This window comes from Maniola jurtina, chromosome 13, assembly GCF_905333055.1.
Source record: "Maniola jurtina chromosome 13, ilManJurt1.1, whole genome shotgun sequence".
NCBI classification, from domain to species: Eukaryota; Metazoa; Arthropoda; class Insecta; order Lepidoptera; family Nymphalidae; genus Maniola; species Maniola jurtina.
In genome coordinates this window covers 9,540,479-9,561,357 of record NC_060041.1, presented here as the reverse complement: position 1 = coordinate 9,561,357, position 20,879 = coordinate 9,540,479, and the positions used below count along the sequence as shown (strand labels likewise).

General features: G+C 38.2%; 1 long non-coding RNA gene and 1 other non-coding gene across 2 annotated transcripts; both read left to right on the top strand.

Moving 5' to 3' along the window:
• The first annotated feature begins 2,882 nt into the window (after positions 1-2,882).
• On the top strand, positions 2,883-13,304 carry LOC123870907. The gene is made up of 3 exons (XR_006797177.1): positions 2,883-3,005; positions 7,367-7,371; positions 13,294-13,304. It is a non-coding gene; the product is annotated as an uncharacterized LOC123870907 (long non-coding RNA).
• A 6,504-nt stretch (positions 13,305-19,808) lies between these two features.
• On the top strand, positions 19,809-19,880 carry Trnat-ugu. Its single transcript has one exon. It is a non-coding gene; the product is annotated as a tRNA-Thr (tRNA).
• The last annotated feature ends 999 nt before the right edge of the window (positions 19,881-20,879 follow it).

Below are 20,879 nucleotides of genomic sequence, written 5' to 3'. Positions count from 1 at the left end.
TTATAACACTTGAGGATAGTGTTTTCCTAAATCTCTGGTGACTATCTATCAGTGAAAGAATTTTCAGAATCGGATCATAAGTTTCGGAGTTAGCCCCTACATCTAAACTTACAAACTTTACCTCTTCATAATTCATTCATATTATTGTAGATTCTTATTAGTGTAGATTTCAAACTCTTCTGGTGTTTCCATTCATAAAGCCCACGCAGTAAGTATTTACCTACATAAAAAACAACTCTTTGTAAAAGTCATCAAAACGAAGACTTGTAAATTATAATTCAATGTGACCACAAAAGCCAATTTTTTTTGTACATTAACATTGTTTTTTTTTTTGTATTTTAACTGATAGTTAAAATACAACCAGCCACAAAGCTAGGTTTCCACTTTGCACCCGCCACTGTAAGCGACTATGGTCGGTTGCAAACCTACATAATAGGTAAAGACTAAGGTCCAAGTCATTTTCGCTGAGTATGGACCTGATAAGAAAACTCAGAGTCACTCACTGGACGATGGAGTGGATGGAGACTATGCTTGGAGTTTCTCCACGTGATCAAATCAGGAATGAGGAGATCCATAGGAGACCCAGAGTAACTGACATAGCTCAACGGATGGATAAAGTGGCCTGACTAGGGCACTTAGTTCAAAAAACGACAGAAGTTGGGGTCCAAAGGTGCTAGAATGGCGGATTCAAGCGGTGCAAGACCATGGCGTGTGGAAGTCCCCACAAGAGACCTATGTCTGGTAGGTACATTATGACCTCTATCTGTTGATAATGATGATGATGATGATGAATACCTATTTTTTTGACAATATTTCCTCATATAATCGCAAAGGATGTCTAGAAGCGCAAGCGGTAAAACCACTTACCTAACTCATAGTGTAACCTGAGACATGTCTGGACGCAAATTGCGTTAATTCCATCATAGTCTCTATTCCGACGTATCTTTTCCCAAGCTATTATATTATAAACTAAGGTACCTTAAACATCCAATGCCAAAGAGGTTAGGTAAACTGGGATGTAAAATTTGAACATCCTGGTACAAAAATTTGAGGTTCTAAACCCTCTATGGTCTCTTGATACATAGCCGCAAAATATTTACTTATGCCAATTTTTGCAAGGCTAAATCCGCCCAGTAGCTTATTACACCATACACTTATACACAGACACACACACACTCATACACATGTGTATACACCCACACATACACACAAATACTTTACCGGCAAAGCCGTGCTGCTAAGTGATTCAGCGTTCCGGTACGATGCGGTGCAGAAATTGATAAGGGTAAGTTTGGGTGTAATAAAAACCATATTCCTTTTAAGTTAACCGGCTACCGTCAGGGATGATTTATGCTAGACCGTGCCGGGTCCGAGCCGTGCCACGTTCAAGGTACGCCCGACGTGCCAACTATCCACCGATTGCAATTTTGTATGAAAAAGCGTAACACGGACGAGGCTCGGAATACTCGGACATGGCACGGTCTGATGTGACCTCATACATTTTCCGATCTGTGTGTCTCAAACACTACCATAAATCATCCCTTAGACTGCATCATCACTTACCACCAAGTGAGATCGCACTCAAGGGCTAACTTCTAATAGAATTTTATAAAAGGAACTTAATTTTTTTTAAAGGTAGTGAATGACAAGGAAAACGTTATTATTGGATCATAGTCAAAGCCTTGACCTTGCGTGGAGGCTCGTTACTCAGCCCAACCGACCGACCACTGATTTGTGCTACACATCCTTAACAAAGGAAACGATTACTGATCTTGTGTCAGTAATGTACCGTGGAAAATTACATACCCATTCACTTTAAAGTTTCTTTAGTTGCTGTTGAGTAACTACGACTAATTATCAATACCTACCAGTATTTGGAAATTTTTATAGTACCCGTACCTATAGTGATTTCTAACTATGATAGCCTTGATGGTTAAAGACTTTCGCCTCCTATTACCTTCATAATGATCCCTGAGAAAAAGGATAGCTATAGATTTAGGCTGTTTTTAACCCCCGACCCAAAAAGAGGGCTGTTATAAGTTCGACGTGTGTATCTGTGTACTTATCTGGGTATATGTCTGTGGCATCGTAGCTCTTAAACTAATGAACCGATTTCAATTTAGTTTTTTTTTTGTTTGAAAGGTGGCTTGATCGAGAGTGTTATTAGCTATAATCCAAGAAAATCGGTTCAGCCGTTTGAAAGTTATCAGTTCTTTTCTTGTTACTTGTCGGGGGTGTTATAAACTTTTAATTTACACTTGTTCCACCAGAAATGTTCTATGCGGATCCGTAGCTTTCATCCGTAGCTTCCATACTATATAAAAATTTTCAAAAGAAAAATAAAACCGACTTCAAAAACGACAAACACTAAAAAGTAAAAAATAACTTTTGTTTAGCTACACGTGTAATGCACCTAGGTATGAAGTCGAGCGAGCATATTAAAACAAAATTAGAAATCCAAGAGTGAAGCTCGCCCGACTTCATACCTAGGTGCATTACACGTGTAGCTAAACAAAAGTTATTTTTTACTTTTTAGTGTTTGTCGTTTTTGAAGTCGGTTTTATTTTTCTTTTGAAAATTTTTTATTTCACAATTTTTAGTGGCCCCACTGTACTATAATATGCTGTGCCCAGTTAAAACCCTACTGTTTACTAAGCTATTACACTGATCGCGAGCAATTTGCTCCTATCCATTGAGGAGTTCTGTTCTCCATCTCCGAAGATATTCATCAGTTCTTCACCAAATTTATATGGGACCACCTGCACAGTATACCCTTTCAAACAAAAAAAAAATTTTCCAAATCGGTCCAGGGGTCTTTGAGTAATCGGGGAACATACATAAAAAATAAAAAAAAAAATAAAAAAAAAAGATCCCGACGAATTGAGAACCTCCTCCTTTTTTGGAAGTCGGTTAAAAAACCTAGCTTCGTTGAGCCCGTTTCCACCAATGCTAAGCTATGTGGACCAATGAAGATGATTAGTGGATATCACACACATCCATAGCAAGTTGTAGACCTCACATTAACAGAATTAGCCATTCTTAATGTGCTAGTAAAAAATGTAAAAAATCGTTTAAATTCAATCTATGGCTAATTTATGACCATGCAAAGGAATTTTCGAGGAGTAATCTTTTAAGCTCTCGCTCTTTTCAACAAACGTAGACATTTAGACGATTTCGCAAACAAAAACATCGAAACGCCATTACGCTAAGTATCTTTTCAAATATCTAAGATGGTATCTTGTAAAGAAGTACAGGAAGGAAGCAGATATTTGAACGGCGACAATCGCCATTATATCATCGCGCCGATGCCGCCGGCGCCGGCGGAGCATGTCGCCCTACACGACTGTATCGGACGAATTTGCGTGTTTATAGCCCAATAGCATGTGGGTCTGATCATATAGAATGTATTTTTGTTACAACTTCATTGTAGATTTTGTTGACGTTGTCAATGGGACCCCAAAAACGGATGCAAAAATTCGTCAAATCCTTTTGTTCCCCTTCGAACAGTACCTATACACTAGTCATTTTCCATTCTCCCCTGACTTCTGCGCTGCCTGGTATCCTCCTTAGTTGGTCGACCGGGTTCTCTCCGTCGTCGGATGAAAAACCTGAGGAAAATGGAAACTAGTCTAATTTCAATAAGAATAAGAGACATGCACAGTAGACGTGGGGCATCATCATACATTTGCGATTATCACAGGTTCCCTTTTGGAAGTTAGTCTAAGAGCCAGCACCGACAGAATGAAACCACTCCGTTGGTGCTGGCCGACCCCCACACCAATCACAACCCCTACAAACCAGAGTGGAATTGAGCAATTATACCACTGTTCTTTGGTAAAAAGTGAGCTAATTCCAATGTTATGTTTGAATTTTCTTCCTTCCTTATGCGCTTCTCCATACAAACGTATTACGTTGTAAAACGTACTACGTAGTAAAATTCATTCACCTGGCCTCTCTCGGGGTGAGATGCAGTTAGAAAGAAAAGGTTACAAATAACATTGTTCGTCACTGTGGAAACAGCACTATTTAAGGTTCGCTTAACGAGTTTTCGCTTCTATGAAGCGGGCTCTTAAAGAGTGTTTTTATCAATAAGATAAGCAATATACAACTTATTAACAAGTTTCGCCACCCCTTGTTTCCGTTAATACTAGCTTAATACCTTTCAACTTACATTACCTAGATACTTGCAAAGGTACAAACACGGCGGCATCCTTTACTAGTTTTTCACCCCATCACATCGCATAAGATCATTTTTTCCGCCAATTTCTAAGTCAATATGATCGATTGGATCAAAGCGCCGCTCCTTTAATTACACCCACCGCTCCACACTTCATTGTGTCCAATTAGGTCTTATAAAAAAAGTCGGCACGCTCGGTTGCTCTACTAAATGATAATCGTCAGTAATCAATCAAACCCTCACCTGTGGTGGCTAATGACACGTGACACCGCGGGTTTTGGTTAGTTTAACAACAGTATTACAATAGGTAGGTGACGGGTTAACGGTCCGGATCGATTGGAAAATTTTGTGATTGTCAATGTGAGATGTCAATTTGGTATTGCGCCATTGATGTAGGAGGAAGTGGTATTATGGAATGGTTGTTCCTGTATTTATTACGACGAACAGCGATATAAATGGTTCACTAGATGTGGTGCTTCATAGTACTTAACAACATGTTCCAATGAACTTCTGTGTCCAAACTCCTGTCAATCATATGGGTCTGTAAGCATATGGGTTCGCGCTTTTAGTATACCTATCTGTAAGTTACAGATAGGTATGCTAAAGCAAAATAGAATGGTCTAAAAATACAAAGTCTTTTACGACGCGATGCGGTGTGTGGAAGTCCCTACAAGAAACCAAGCTATATCTCTCAATGGACGTCTGTCAGTTGATGATGACGATGATAGCAACGACTTAAAGTTCAATCTCCCTTCACTCGATCAAAGCTGATAGGGGGATACGCACAATTCCGCGTCTCCGCGTAAGATGGCGTGAATATAATGACAGCTATAAAAATAACAGTAACCACGCCACGTTACATGACGCAATTAAACATCGGCACACGGATCGTGACAAACAAAAGACATTCGTAAAATTACTTACCATTACATATTATAATAAAATATGCGCACACTCGCGACAAGAAGACGTACACTGCGTGTCGAGAATTTGATTTCAAGGAAAGTTGAGGAGAAAAACCAGTCACATAAGTGTCACCAAATTCCTCACTTGATTAAAAAAAGTGGGTGGTGATTCGCTAATAACTCAGTGTTCAACATGGAAATATAGCCACAGAGCTCATTTGCCATTTGGTTCTACATTGCTATTTCAGTGAGTGATACCAAAATAAGTTTCTCGTTGAAAACCTTCAATGGATTCAAAATAAATGTCAAATGAGTTCAGTGTTGAACACTGAGTTAGCGAATCACCCCGCAGAAGTCTATAGTAAGTGCATGGTATATTTATTTTATTTGATACGTGTGATTCAGGCGGTGCAAGACCGTGTTGTGGAAGTCCCTACAATAGACATCATTCAGCCAGCAATGGCCGTCTATCGGTTGATAATCATGATGATGATTTGATGTGTAAATTAGGTAGTGTATACGTTTTGTTTTATTAACCCCCGACCCAAAAAGAGGGGTGTTATAAGTTTGACGTGTGTATCTGTGTATCTGTGGCATCGTAGCTCCTAAACTAATGAACTGATTTTAATTTAGTTTTTTTTTGTTTGGAAGGTGGCTTGATCGAGAGTGTTCTTAGCTATCATCCAAGAAAATCGGTTCAGCCGTTTGAAAGTTATCATTTAGTTACTGTAACCTTCACTTGTCGGGGGTGTTATAAATTATTTCCATGCCATACATTGCGCTATTTTGGTCGTCAATGTGTAGACCATCTTCACAACCATTACAGAAATCAACCGAGTGTGATATCAACGCGACTGATTCAAGGAGATAAGAATATTCAATGGTCTGATCTTGGTAGATACTTCGAACGGATATGTTGTAATTATATTATTATGTCATTAATTCATTGCATTTTTTTTTCCTATTGTTATCTAGAATGTACTGAGTTTTCTTAGATAGCTACTTAAATTATAAGCTTAGTTAATATAAAAGAGGAAAGATTTATCTGTTTTATGTACCTACGCCCAAAAGTTGCCTCAAATATTTCAACTCATAACTTTCAAAATAAATATAACTGTTAAAACCTGTGCTTGGGCATAAAATATGATAAAAAGATAAATCAATAATTGGCTTAATTTTAGATCTAGAACTACAAATAATATAATAATCGGTGCAGTAGGTACGTTTCTATGGAGAAGTGTATCTAGAAACTAATATCTGTGCCTGTGGTGTTTAAGATTTTTCTAAAAATATGTAGTTTTAAAATTACAGGGGCTCAAAGATTTGTATGTGAATTTTTAAAACCGCGTAACTTTGAAACCGAATATTTTAACAGAAATCTGGAAAACCACAGGCATGGATATTAGTTTCTAGAATATGCCTGCAAAATTTCATGGACTTTAGTAGCTTAATAAACAAATGAAATTGGAACTACGTTTATATGGAGCGAGTGTCGGAGAGACCCCTCAGCCGACATGGAAAAACTCATAGGAAAAGTCAACGCCGTTATGTAGGAAACAATTGGAAACCTACTGATGATGAACGACAATCTAATGCATCAGCAAATAAGTCATTACTCATTACGCATAAATAATAACGCATTATACAAAGTACGGTCGTGTGAAGAATAGATCGCCATCACAATCGGTGCACGTGAGAGCTCGGTACAACTTTCGAAAACAATTGTTGGCAATATGGCGGAAAATTTACTGATGACTTTGATTTGCAATTAGGTATTGTTATGCATCCTGTTGCATTTTCTCAAAATTCTTGTGAGTAGGGATAGTAATATATATAAACGTCATGGAAAGAACCGGGTTGATATTAAGAATACATACTCTCACACACTAATACTAAGTATAAAATGTGTCTGCCTGTCTGTCTGTTAGCGTTTCATGACCCATCCCTTTAAAATTTATCATATGGAATGTAGCTATGTCGCCCAGACCACATCAACGAATCGATTTGACGCCGCATCATCCATATTGTCTCAGTGGTTTAGACAATACTATGCAACATAATACATAACATACACATATCTGCTTAAATCATAACCCTTCTTTTTGGCTTTGCCGTCGTCGGGTAAAAAAGCTCAGTTTCAAAGTGTAGATAAACCTAAAAACTAAATGAAAGCTAACATTAGTTTACCTTATAATATTTGAAAAATTTGAACTACATTCTGACATTGAAGAAAGTAATAAGTACAAGTAAGTGTAAATAAAAAATTTATAACACCCCCGACAAGTGAAGGTTACAGTAACTAGAAAAGAGCTGGTAACTTTCAAACGGCTGAATCGATTTTCTTGGATTATAGCTAAGAACACTATCTATCAAGCCACCTTTCAAACAAAAAAACTAAATTAAAATCGGTTCATTAGTTTAGGAGCTACTATGCCATAGACAGAGAAACTTATAACACCCCTCTTTTTGGGTTGGGGGCTAAAAAATACACTAAAACATTACATTAAAGCGACAGTAAATAAGCTTATAAATCATTTTGAAGATACATAGTAGAGCCATAATTCACTCAATTTAGTTACTGTAAAAACACTGAACGCTAGTAAGTTTCTACTAAAACGTAGTGTCTAAACATCGTTTTGAAAGGCCATACTTTTTGAGGTACTTGGTTGAAAAACACCATACTTTGAACTCTATTACTAAAGAAATAGGGATTAAGCATAGGCCAGGAGATGTAGTCATTAGTTTGCGTGCACCTTGGACATGTTAATCGTTATACGACAAAGTGATATGTGATTAGGCTGGTTACAAACTTAAAGTGTTAGAAACTTAATATAATGAATGTAAGAATTAAAATGTTGGCTTAATAATACATTGGAATAGATCAAACCTCCTCTAAGATGTTTTCTAGTGTGTTTTATTTGTGTTTCAATCCTAATACCTAAATTAAATTCATGCGCGTTACACGATGATAGAGTTTGTGTTTTATGTTTTCTAATACCCGCACTTTGTCTACGTGGATTTAGGTTGTTTTAATCATGTGGAAATGCTTTGATTTTCAGGGATAAAAAGTATCCCATGTCTATTTCCAGGGGATAATTATTATTTTAGCGGCTGAGCCGTGAAAGAAAGCGGACAGTTTTTGGGATTATAATATAGTAGGTAGTTTAAATTCTCATGCTACAAATCAAAAATATTTTTTCATATTTTGAATGCAGTAGTTATTTAACCATTGCACTCAAACTATGAACAATAATCCATGTACGCAATTCGAAACTTTTAATACTCAGGTTAGTTTATAATTATAATAGGTTAATTTATAATTTATAAATATAAATATACTTAGGGGTTTTCATTTGCGTACAAGAAATCGGAAAGTGACAAAATGTCGGCTTTGTATAGCGAGCCTAACAACTGATCCTAATTAAATACACGGATGATACTATCCTGGGCGGAGCGGCGAATGATTTAGGGGTCCGCAAAAAGTGCAAATTATTGCCACTTTCCTGGTAGGTGAGGTGAATGAGGAATGTTCGGGTAAAATATGTGATTGCGCAAGCCAAGAGTTATGATTTGACGTCATAAAGTCCTTTGTGTACAAATTATGTCGGCGTTCAGGTTAAATTAAACTCAAGGAAATGTCTCAATGGAAAGTTTTGAAGCTTCGTTTGTGTTTTCTTTGTGCCAATCTGATCTGCCCCCCGATTGTGTAAGAAAAACGTAGGTATTCATGGTTATCGTTATCGTCAATAAATTCTGCCCTTTGATTGGCTGTGAAAAAAGGTAAACAGCGAATGAACCAATCAAAGGGCAGAATTTCTTGACGATAGCGATAACCATGAATGCGTTTTTCTTACATAATCGGGGGGCTTATTTTTAAGACCATTTTCGTACCTAATAGTTCATTAGGTTATATTGCGACCGTCGACGATAAGCTAAAAACGAAATAAAAATAAAAACTACAAACGAGTAGATAGTTTTGTCACTGGACTATACCATATGAGCGAGTGTGCGAGTGCGACGGACGAGTAATCACCCGTCATGCGGTAATTGGTCCCTCAGCAAACGGCGCTGTTTTGACCGCCAAGAGAGCGTCCCTTAGTTTTTTTTTATAGCTCTTGTCGCTGACAAACAACAACAAACGACAAACTAGTGAAAAGTTCTCGCTGGCAGTCACCGATCAATTATAAATTTGATTGAGATTTCAGTTTAAGTTATAGATTAGTTTCATACACTGTCATTGTACTAGATACTAGTAACTACTACATACAAACCTTAAAGCCTTACTGATTTTCAATTCACAAAATTAGTAGGTAGGTATATGTATGCACATCTGTCGCCGCAGTTCCTAATCAGTGTGTCGTGTAGACACCATAGGCCTCCCCTAACCTTTTCCACTCAACTACTACTAGTTATTACTACTACAAGTTAAATAATAATCAAGAAACAATTTAGCGATACCAAACGTAAATATCCCGAAGATGTGTGGAATAGTTCCCGTCCATTACGCCGGGGGCTACCGGCAGATGAATTTATAGGATAAAGTAAACAACCACTAACTCAACAAGACGGTTGGAGAACTCTTGACACTTGACATACTTATTGGCGGAGATTCTCGACAAAGTTTTATAGTTAACTAGCTTATGCCTGTGATTTTGTCTACGTGCATTTGAGTTTAAAACAGTATATGCCACTCTAGATAACGGGAACATACCACGATTAATTTGATATCATTAAACAAGGAAATAAGTTTAAAATCATTATTCTATAAAAGTAGGCTTAGTATTTTGTTAAAAGAAGAAACAAGAAAGGAAGAGATGAGATCCAAACGGACGGAAATAACTTTAAAAGGAAGAAATTAAGAAGAACAACTTAAATAGATATAATTGACCAAGAAAAGGACTGATTTTTTTATCACTACAAAATCATCTCTGCATTGCTTTAAATACATTTATATAATGAATCTCATTGTTCAACCTCTACGTAGTCGTAGGGGCAAGCTAAATCCAAGGTATACAGTAAGAAAAAACATACAGTTACCCAACGCCTTTGATGCTTACGGAGGAACCTGTAATAATGATTCAGGTCCCTCGACTAACTCAGTGATACACTATACTACTTACAACACTAGTTACTTAGTACTAGTGTACTACTATAGTGATAGTAGTACACTGATAGAAGGAGAACCAGTGCGTGCTAGACCTTCGATATTTTATAAAAGCTAAAAGTTTCTCTGCATATTGTCTCCAACACAAAGGAACGATCAGCGACTATGTACTTTGGATCGTGGTGGCTTTAGGAGATAACAGGTGATAAAAGTGGCAACCCCCTGCTAGACACCCTTAAAGTTTAAAAGTTTTATTTTATAAAAAAAACTTCAATAGTCTAAGTACTTTCTAGAAAAAGACTATCAAGTCTAGCCACAATCATCTTCAGAGTGGTTGATAGTTGTAGCATATAGAGTATTTTTTTCTTTTTGGATTGTATATGCTGGTCACTACAGCGTCACCGAGTGCGTGCGCGAAGCTCACCCTGGAAGTGAGCCCTAAGCTGTAAAATACTGAGCACTCAACCAAATGGTATAAGCCGTAGAAGCTCCAATGATATGGTTGGCCTCAGAATTCAAGTAGCAACTAGTGAAACTATTGTATCAAAAACCTGTCGTACTTTATTGTATCACTAGCTGACGCCCGCGACTTCGTCCGCGTGGATTTAGGTTTTTCGAAATCCCGTGGGAACTCTTTGGTTTTCCGGGACAAAAGTAGCCTATGTGCTAATCCAGGATATTATTTATCTCTATTCCGTATTTCAGCCAAATCCGTCGAGTGGTTTTTGCGTGAAGGAGTAACAAACTTACACACACATACACACACATACAAAGTTTCGCCTTTATAATATTAGTGTGATAAACACACCACGCACACCTAAAGCGTGTGCATAACTATGCCACGCGAATATGATCATTACGGTGCTAAACGACTTATGGCCTTTGACTGTCTTCGCAGTTAGAGCGGTCCCTCCTACCCACGTCTTGTTCCTTACCCCCCGCAAGATTGCACAGATGTCTCTGAGTCGACTGTATTGGTCTCTTTAAACTGTGTCCAAGGTATATAATTGCAAGCAAACAATGCAGGTAAATGTAGTCGCAGGCGTTGGAACAATGCTAGGAAACGCACGCGTCGCTGCCCACACATCGATCTATTGGCGATCCACCGTTGATCTATGTAACATTGTCTGCTTTATCAAAGCATCTTTACATTGAATAATTATTTACGGAAAATTGTTTGGTTTCATTACCGTGATTGGTTGACATCAAGTACAGAAACATCCTATTAACAGACGACACGAAATTTAGAATAAGTAGGTATTTAGGTATTTTCTATACTAAAAGTATATCCAATCATCATCTCCAATGTTCGTCAGAAGAGCCATTGCAAGAAATTATAAATGCATTAATCATTCAGCAGTTTTTAGTAAAGAAGAGCTAGCAAACAAAACCATATAGGTAATTACACTTCTGATCTTTTCCAAGCCAAACGGTCTGAAACTATGCTAAAACTGAGGCCAAAATTCGTGATTTCGATCAAAACGTTACAATTACAGAAAAGTTTTAACAGCTTTCATTCGGTTTTTGCTCTTCATGTAAAATTTCGTTTCGTGTCAACCGTTTTCTTCGACAGCTCCTCAGTTTGTGAGACTGAAACAGAATGAAATTCTAAACGCCGCAAAACACTATCATAATTAGCACTTATAGACAATAATTCAATATTCTTACCATCCCTTAAATACTATATATAGTAATATACCTATACCTAATAACAGGGAACAATATGGAATCATTTAAATTCCCATTACATCAGACTTTGATTTCACCATAGCTGCTTGAAAAGAGTGTTAAGCGTTTAAACAAAATATTGTCACCTCTTCGAAGACAATCGAGCAATTTTAATCATCACCACGCTATATTATATCGTCATCAAAATCAAAGTCATCGTCATTTTCACCTTTGGGACTATCGTTATAAAGTTCATGCGTGCTTTTTTGCTGTGAAACAGATTCGGTGTTAACATCAAACGTTCGTACGTAATTCTCCATTCTTTTGAAATAATAGATGACTAGTATTGGATGCTTGACTTTACATGTAACACTTTTAAATATTCTTCTATTAAAATTAAAACTGTTGGAAATTAAACTTTACTCGCATAGGAATACGGTAGAGAAACTGTTTTGTAGATAGCAAATAAAAATCGTTCAGAAGCTCTTGTTGGGATAATTACTTTACGGTATGTACTCCGAGTGGTATTAAAATGACATTACTATATTTCCGGAACTCTTTTGTTGATAGTTCACGCCTGTAAATGCAAATCGGTATTGAGATTTGAAACAGTTAAATCGGACGCACAAATTAGGTACTTTGTGCTCTCATTTCCCCTATCCATCAACACCATCATAATTTTTATCTGCTTCTTATGGCTTTCTTCACCAACTTTTGAAAATTGAACTGTTTAGCCTGTTACACATCTTGGAAACTATGAGTCTTAAAATGATGACTTTTAAGATAATAGTTTTCAAAATTTTAATCAAAAAAAAAGATAATATTATTACTAAATTGACTTTTCTTTATCTATACAGTATTACAAGTAGGTAAAATTTGTTACTTTGTGAGTTTGTATGTAGGGATAGGTAATTGCTGGAACTAATGATACGATTCTTAAAATTCTTTCACTCATAGACTTTGTAGTACTTAGTACTTACACTACTTACCTATCAGTGATAGCTACAGAAATCGTCTCCTCTTAGAATGAACAGTACATTTTAAGAACAGTGAGTATTTAAACTCTCAAGCATGCTAGGTTACCAGCACCGTTAGATATAACCTTTTATTTAAAGAATTCTGGAATTTCGAAGTGAAAACTCTTAGGCTGGCTAAAAACTTCAAGATTGCGTCACCGACATGCTAATGTTCTAGTACTTGGAGTGCCAATAGACGTAAAAACTAAAACATTATGTTAATGGCTTAATTATTTACAAAATCGGTCATTTTAATTTTTGATAGGCTGCAAATGATTTGACAATCAAAAAAATTAACCACTATTATTAATAAGCTTTCACAAATATGTCGGCGGTTCCCACTGATTGAATTTTTTTTAAATCTCTTGCTAAGAACTGAGCTGTTCTATAAGATGTCAGTCCAAAATGTATCGGAACATCAAGCATAACACATCCAGGTCGAAAATCTTCCGGCCCTATTTATAATAATCATAAAACTAAATATAGATGGAATCAATGGAGCATCAACTATGTGATGTAATGGAGTGCCAAGACAGCCGGTACATTATCATCAGTAACTGTCCGTCTGTCTATAATCGTGGAGGATGGAAATATAAGCGCTGTCAATATTTATACATCTGGAATAACTTACTGACTGACTGATCTATCAACACACAGCTCAAACTACAGGACCAATCAGGCTGAAAGACATGCAGATAGCTTTTATAACGTGGACATCCGCTAAGAAAGGATTTCTGAAAATTTGTCCCCTAAGGGGGTAAAAATAGGGCTTTAAAATTTGTGAAGTCCACGTGGAAAAACGAAGTCGCAGACATCATTTAGTACATTCAATAAAATCACACCGATCTAAATTTCTCCAAAAGCAATACCCAATAAATCATCTATTTACGCAGTTCCACATTAAGAGGGGTCTCTCCGTCACTCGCTTCACACAAACGTAGTTCCAATTTCATTTGAATATTAAGCAACCAAAGTCTATGAAATTTTGTAGACATATTCTACAAACTAATATCTATGTCTGTGGTTTTCCAGATTTCTGTTAAAATATTCGGTTTCAAAGTTACGCGATCTTAAAAATTTACACACAAATCTTTGAGCCCTGTAATTTTAAAACTACATATTTTTAGAAAAATCTAAAACACCACAGACACAGATATTAGTTACTAGAATATGTCTGCAAAATTTCATGGACTTTGGTTGCTTAATATTCAAATGAAATTGGAACTACGTTTGTATGAAGCGAGTGACGGAGAGAGCCCTGTTAAGAGTTTAGTCATACATTAGAAACAGTGACAGTTCAGAGTATATTAGAGCATATGCTATCGATGATGCATCGGCAGCGAGCGGGCGTGATTTGTGCGCTGGCAGGTGCGCGTCGGAAATATATACGCGCTTCGGTTTTATTCGCAATTGGCATTTTACTACGCTTTCCAAACTTGTTCACTACTCTTTTACTACTTCATCCTCGCTAATTAGACACAGGTTTCTTGTCGGGTCTTCCACGCGCGCCGCCTGAATTCAGCGGCTCCTTGCAACTCCTTTGATGTTGTCTGTTCCCTCTAATAGCTGCCTGCCAACGCTGCGCTTTCCAATCCGCTAAATTAGGGCATATGCTAGCGATGACGCATCAGTAGCAAGCCCACGTGATTTGTGCGCTGAACCTCAATCCAATTCATTAGCTTATATACGTCCACTGCTGGACAAAGGCCTGATCAAGAGCGCCCCACTAAACACGATGCTCTACCTTTCTCATCCACCCACTTCCTGCAAGCTTCCCGCAGGTCATCTGTCCAACGGGCTAGATTTCATCCTAGACAGCGCTTATCGGTACGTGGTCTCCAGTCCAGAACACGTGTGCCCCATCAGCCGTCAGACCTGCGACAGATATGATAAGATATGGCATTCCCATTGCCACTTCAGCTTGCTAATCCTTAGAGCTATAATATGATACTTATGTCAGTCGCTTTTGTTCTTCTGCAAATTTCCTCGTGTCGGATTTTATCCCTGAAAGAGACGGGTACTCAGTAGAGTTCATCAGTTTCATTTGTCAGTTTTATTCTAAAAAAAAAAAAACAAGATTAAATAAATTATGGGATATGGGTAAAGTTTGGGAAGCGCTAATCATAAGTTGCGTCGCGTCGATAAATCTATGAAAATGAACGCGTGTTTAATGTCGCTGGAATGCTTTCATGAAGTGACCGGTCCAGGGACGAATCGAGTTCAGATTATTAATATTTTCGGCTTTCCAGACGCTTGCACAATACAATGTATTATAACTGTTTCACAAAAATATATTCATTGATGATGTAGCGGTTGCCATATTCGCAAGAAGATGTCGCTTCTAAACTCAATCAATCAACAACGCTCGAAACACGAACCCCAGCCTGATAACTCACGACCTACGCCTAGATGGCAGCACGGGTAGCTTAATTGGAATACAAGGAGAAGCACGCAACTTTCAATCGCATGGACAGAGCGTTTACCAAATTGCACTATATATAGAAGTTTCAGCGCATAACCGTCGGCCCAGCTGGCGCTACCGAGCACAACACCGCTCGGTTGGGAAATTTCCCTATTGCTACGGTCGAGCACAGCACAGCTCCCGTACAATATTATGTTGGTATAACTAGCGACTAATCCGTGACTTCGTCCGCTTGGATTTGGGTTTTCGAAAATCCCTTGGGAACTCTCTGATTTTCTGGGATAAAAATTAGTCTATGTCACTCTTCAGCTATTTAATTATATGCATCCAAAAAATCTCGTTGCTCCGAGGTGAAAGGGCCAGTCAACAAACAAACACTCTTTCTCATTTATAATAGGTATGGGTACCTATAATAGGGTAACATAATATTATTATCTATCACTCATAGATAGGTTAGGTACTATTATGTTGTATGTGTATGTGTACCGTGCACGAGTGTACCAGAATGTCGACCAGCAGGGAGAAGTGGCGAATGCTCGTGAGGCGTGTAACATCTGCCCCCCAAAACGTCACTTCATGATGACCACGACCGCTCTGCCAAGAATGTAACGACAAAGAAGAAGACTATTATGTTACCCTACGGTACGGGTCACGTAGCTAGACAATGTTGATAATTACTGGCTTTGATGCGATAATATATGCGACATTTTACGTGGAGTAAGAGCAGATTTCTGAATAACGAAACCGTTAAATCGAAGAACTTATTTTGGGTATACTTATAGCTACGTAAAGAAAGTGGTAAGTAAGTAGGCGACTAAGGGTATAAGTTTACTTATGCGATGATGTCAATGATGATGATAATTTGATTGACAAGGGGTCAAAATTGTGTCAAAATTGGCTGAGTCCTACGTCAGAAAACTCCCTTCATTTTCTCTTCATTCAGCTACACCTCTTCGACTTATTTCACTGTAAATATGACTTCTTCTGTAAGTAAATAAAACACTTCATTTTCTTCAGTAAATTATTACTAAATCCGAGCATTCATAATTTTTTCTCAATCTCGAGTGCGTCCCCAAGTCATAAACTCATAACTAACAAATGTCTCGGATCGAAGTGCAGGATCTTTATTTGTACCGAGTTCTTGGAAAACATCAGCGAGATGTATTAATCGAACGGGCTAACATTGTTCATTATGTATATTATCTGTGGACATTAATTGTGCCTAATGGCTAATTTAATGGATTTAAAACTTTTAAGTAGGTATATTGTAAAAATATGAAGAGAGTTGTTAACACTTTGAAACTATCTTTTTTTACAAAAATCTGGTAAATCATGGACACAGATAATATAATTCATTTTAGACTGAACTACATTTGTATGAAGCGCGCTTGGAATCGCTCTATGCGAATTCCATGCGGACAAAGCTTAGGGCGAAAGCTCTAGTAGGACTTATAAACTCAAACTCAAAAAAAAATCCTCAAAGTAGGTACTTATTGTAGGTACTACTTTTGAGGGTCAGAATCGTTAGTTTTGTGTGATGATATGGTCACAGATATAGTGGTGATAATTTATAACTACAGCCACGAGGGTTCCAAATGTGCCCCGGTATGAGAAGAGCCCACAACATACTCGGCCGGGTACTGTTTTTACTGTCAATACTTCGCCAAATCAATTAACTTATTAGAACTATCAAGCTGTTAAGCAATTCATTCTCAAGCTTTCTTATTATTTAAATAATAATCCTTTATATTGCAGTAGGATTTTCAATAAGGTTACGTTTAAGTTCTTTAAACTTGTTGTGAGACGTCATTATCAAACAAAATAAATATACACTAGGTTTTGGTATCTATTATTATTAAAAAAATGTTAGGTCGTAGAAGTTATAAAATACGTACCTAATGGGTAGAGCATGCCGTTTATAAAGCTAGTCTATCAAAATACCTAGGAGATGGGTGTCCCCATTAACCCCACCCCACCCGCTGTCGCCTTCGGATAGATTTTTTTTCTTTTTTACGCTGCTCGGTACCGATATTGCATACTAGATTTGTGACGTCGTTTTCCCTGTATAATGCAAAAAATAACTTTACAGTCTAGAATATATTATAGAAAATGGAGCTAATTTTTCTGGTAAATTGGTTAATTTTACATCATCATCATCATCATCATCATCAGCCTGTGGACGTCCACTGTTGGACATAGGCCTTCCCTATAGAGCGCCACCACACCCGGTCCTCAGCCTTCCTCATCCAGCCACTTCCCGCCAGCCGCTTTATATCGTCGGTCCATCGTGCTGGAGGGCGTCCCACACTACGTTTGCTTAAACGCGGTCTCCACTCAAGGACTTTCCGGCTCCAACGGCTATCGCCTCTACGACAGGCATGGCCTGCCCACTGCCACTTCAGCTTGCTAATAGTTTGGGCTATGTCAGTGACCTTGGTTCTCCTGCGGATCTCCTCATTTCGGATCTTATCCCTCAGGGAAACTCCTAACATAGCCCTCTCCATAGCTCGCTGAGCAACTTTGAATTTGTGAACAAGGCCATTTGTCAGTGTCCACGTTTCAGCACCATAGGTGAGGACGGGAAGGACACACTGGTTGAAGACTTTTGTTTTCAGGCATTGAGGAATTGACGATGAGAAGACTTGACTTAACTTTCCAAAAGCTGCCCAGCCCAGCCGAATTCTTCTGTTGGCTTCCTCATCGAAATTGCTTCTGCCTAGTTGAATTATTTGGCCAAGGTAGTTGTATTGTGAAACAATTTCGATGCCAACATTTTCGACGCGAACCGGTGTCGGGACAACGTGCTGATTGAGCATTATCTTTGTTTTGTCCATGTTTATCCCGAGACCGACACGTCTGGAAGAGCGGCTTAGGCTACACAGCATCTCCTCGAGATCTTGCGGAGATTCTGCTAAGATAACCACGTCGTCAGCGAACCGTAGGTGTGAGATGTACTCGCCATTTATGTTTAGTCCTCGTCCTTTCCAGTCCAGCGTTTTGAAGAGGTCTTCCAGTGCACTGTTAAACAGTTTTGGAGATATTACGTCCCCCTGTCTAACACCCCTTCGCAAGCTGATAGGTTTTGTCTGCTGAGACTGTATTTGGACGGTCATTGACGCAGAATCGTAAATACATCGCAGCACCTCGATATACCGCCAATCGACCTGGCATCTTTGCAAAGATTCCAAAACAGCCCAAGTTTCGATAGAGTCGAAGGCTTTCTCGTAGTCCACAAAGGCAAGACAGAGTGGGAGATTATATTCTTCTGTCTTCTGTATAATCTGCCTTAAGGTGTGTATGTGGTCTACGGTACTATAGCCTTTTCGAAACCCAGCCTGTTCTGGAGGTTGGAACTCGTCAAGTCTTCGGGCGAGGCGATTTGTAAGAACCCTCGAAAACAACTTATAAACATGGCTCAGGAGGGAAATCGGCCGGTAGTTCTTCAACAGCTCCTTGTCTCCTTTTTTAAAGAAGAGGATTACTACACTCCTGCTCCATGCTTTCGGCGTTGTTCCATTCATGATGACGTCATTAAATAACTCCTTAAGCTCTGTGAGTACAGGGGTACCTCCTGCACGTAGGAGTTCTGATGTGATGCCGTCATCATTTTACATATTTGTTCTTAAAAATTGTGGATCCAACAAATAGTCTGTATGGAGGACTACAAAAATCGCAATAATCAAAATTTCGAAGTTGCTAAACAGGGCTGACTATGTTTTTGATGGGATTAAACCACAGAAATCCAAATAACATTAGTATTTTAAATCTATGGATTAAACTAAAGTCAAAGGTGTAATCACGTTAGACTGTGCCCGATAAAGGATCTGTAACATAGTTTTGTATAAAGTATTCTAAGCTAGATCGTACCTTCAACTTAGATGGCCCACAGTTATAGCTCTGCAAAAATTAATTCATGCTAGACCATGCCACGTCCTTGTCTCAACCGGGAACAAAACCCCAGGACCTAGTCCGTACATGCACGGTGCATCAAAATCAACCCATCGCCAGCCCACTACTGAACACAGGTCTCTCCTCAGAATCAAAAGCGTTTATGCCATAGTCCATCACGCTGGCCAAGTGTGGATTGGCAGACTTCACTCATCTTTGTGAATACTTAGTTTGGAAAATTCTCAGCCATGCAAGTTTCCTCGCGATGTTTTCTTTCACCGTTATAGCAACTAATTTTTTAACCCCCGACCCAAAAAGAGGGGTTTTATAAGTTTGACGAGTGTATCTGTGTGTCTGTGGCATCGTAGCTCCTAAACTAATGAACCGATTTTAATTTTTTTTTTTTTGTTTGAAAAGTGGCTTGATCGAAAGTGTTCTTAGCTATAATCCAAGAAAATCAGTTCAGCCGTTTGAAAGTTATCAGCTCTTTTCTAGTTACTGTAACCTTCACTTGTCGGGAGTGTTATACATTTTTGATTTACAATTGTAATTTCTTAAAACGAACACAGGATGGTGTTGAGGTCTAGTAGAGAGCAAAAGGAATCTAAATTAAGAGTATAGCATCACAGCCTCTTTAGCTCAGTGGCAGAGCACTGGTCTTGTAAACCAGGGGTCGTGAGTTCAATCCTCACAGGAGGCAAGTTTGTAAACAATATTTTTTCATAAATTAAAAAATATACTTATAGGCCAGTCCAGATTTCCTACCAAGTGAAGACCAGTGTAATGAAGTGAACAACGTTTTGTTATCATAAAACTGTTATTATGAATCTTTATTATTTTTTTCAGAGACGTGTGGCCTAGTTTTGACTGACTTAATTATTTCCTACTTAGTCGATTGCGATTTTTAAGCAACGTTAGCTAAATGGGCGACTGAATTTGGAGGTCCGAATTGGGGCTTTGGAAAAAACCCAAACTATGCCATTGGAACTTTATTAGAGTAGGTCGAAAACGTACAGATAGACAGAAAGAAAAATCCTTTCCGTACACATTACTAGCTGTGACGTCGCCACGATATTGCTTCGTAGTTGGATTTCTAGTTAACTTTCCCGTTAAAATTGAAATTCCATTAAGAAGATTGCTTTTTAGAGTGTCTACTGGGTGGGTGTGGAGTGGGAGGGGGGTATTCGCCAGTGTCGGATTACTCAGTACATGTACGCAGTAAATTTATTGTGCAACCAATAGTTTGCTTTAGTTTATTTTTCTATTTCGGATTTATCCATTTATCCTGTAGTAAATATTTATTTTTAATATTACGAAAAGAAAAACTGACGTGACTGAAAATGAATTCAAACTGATCTTTTTTAGGGATCCGTACCTCTAAAGGAAAAACGAAACCCTTACAAGATCACTTTATTGTCTGTCTGTCTGTCTGTCTGAGGTGTCTGTCAAGATAACCTACCTATAGGGTGCTTCCCGTTGACCTAGAATCATGAAATATGTCGGAAAAAAATAAAAAAATACCCGAGTATGGAACCCTCGGTGTGCGAGTTTGACTCACACTTGGCCGGTTTTTTTTTGTTATCAGGGGGAAATCTTCTTACGATAGGTACGGTACCTACCCGACGTCCTGGGAAAGATATCTGGTTATGTAGGATTTATATAGTAAGGTATAGGTAAACATATAGGTATGTGTTTAGAT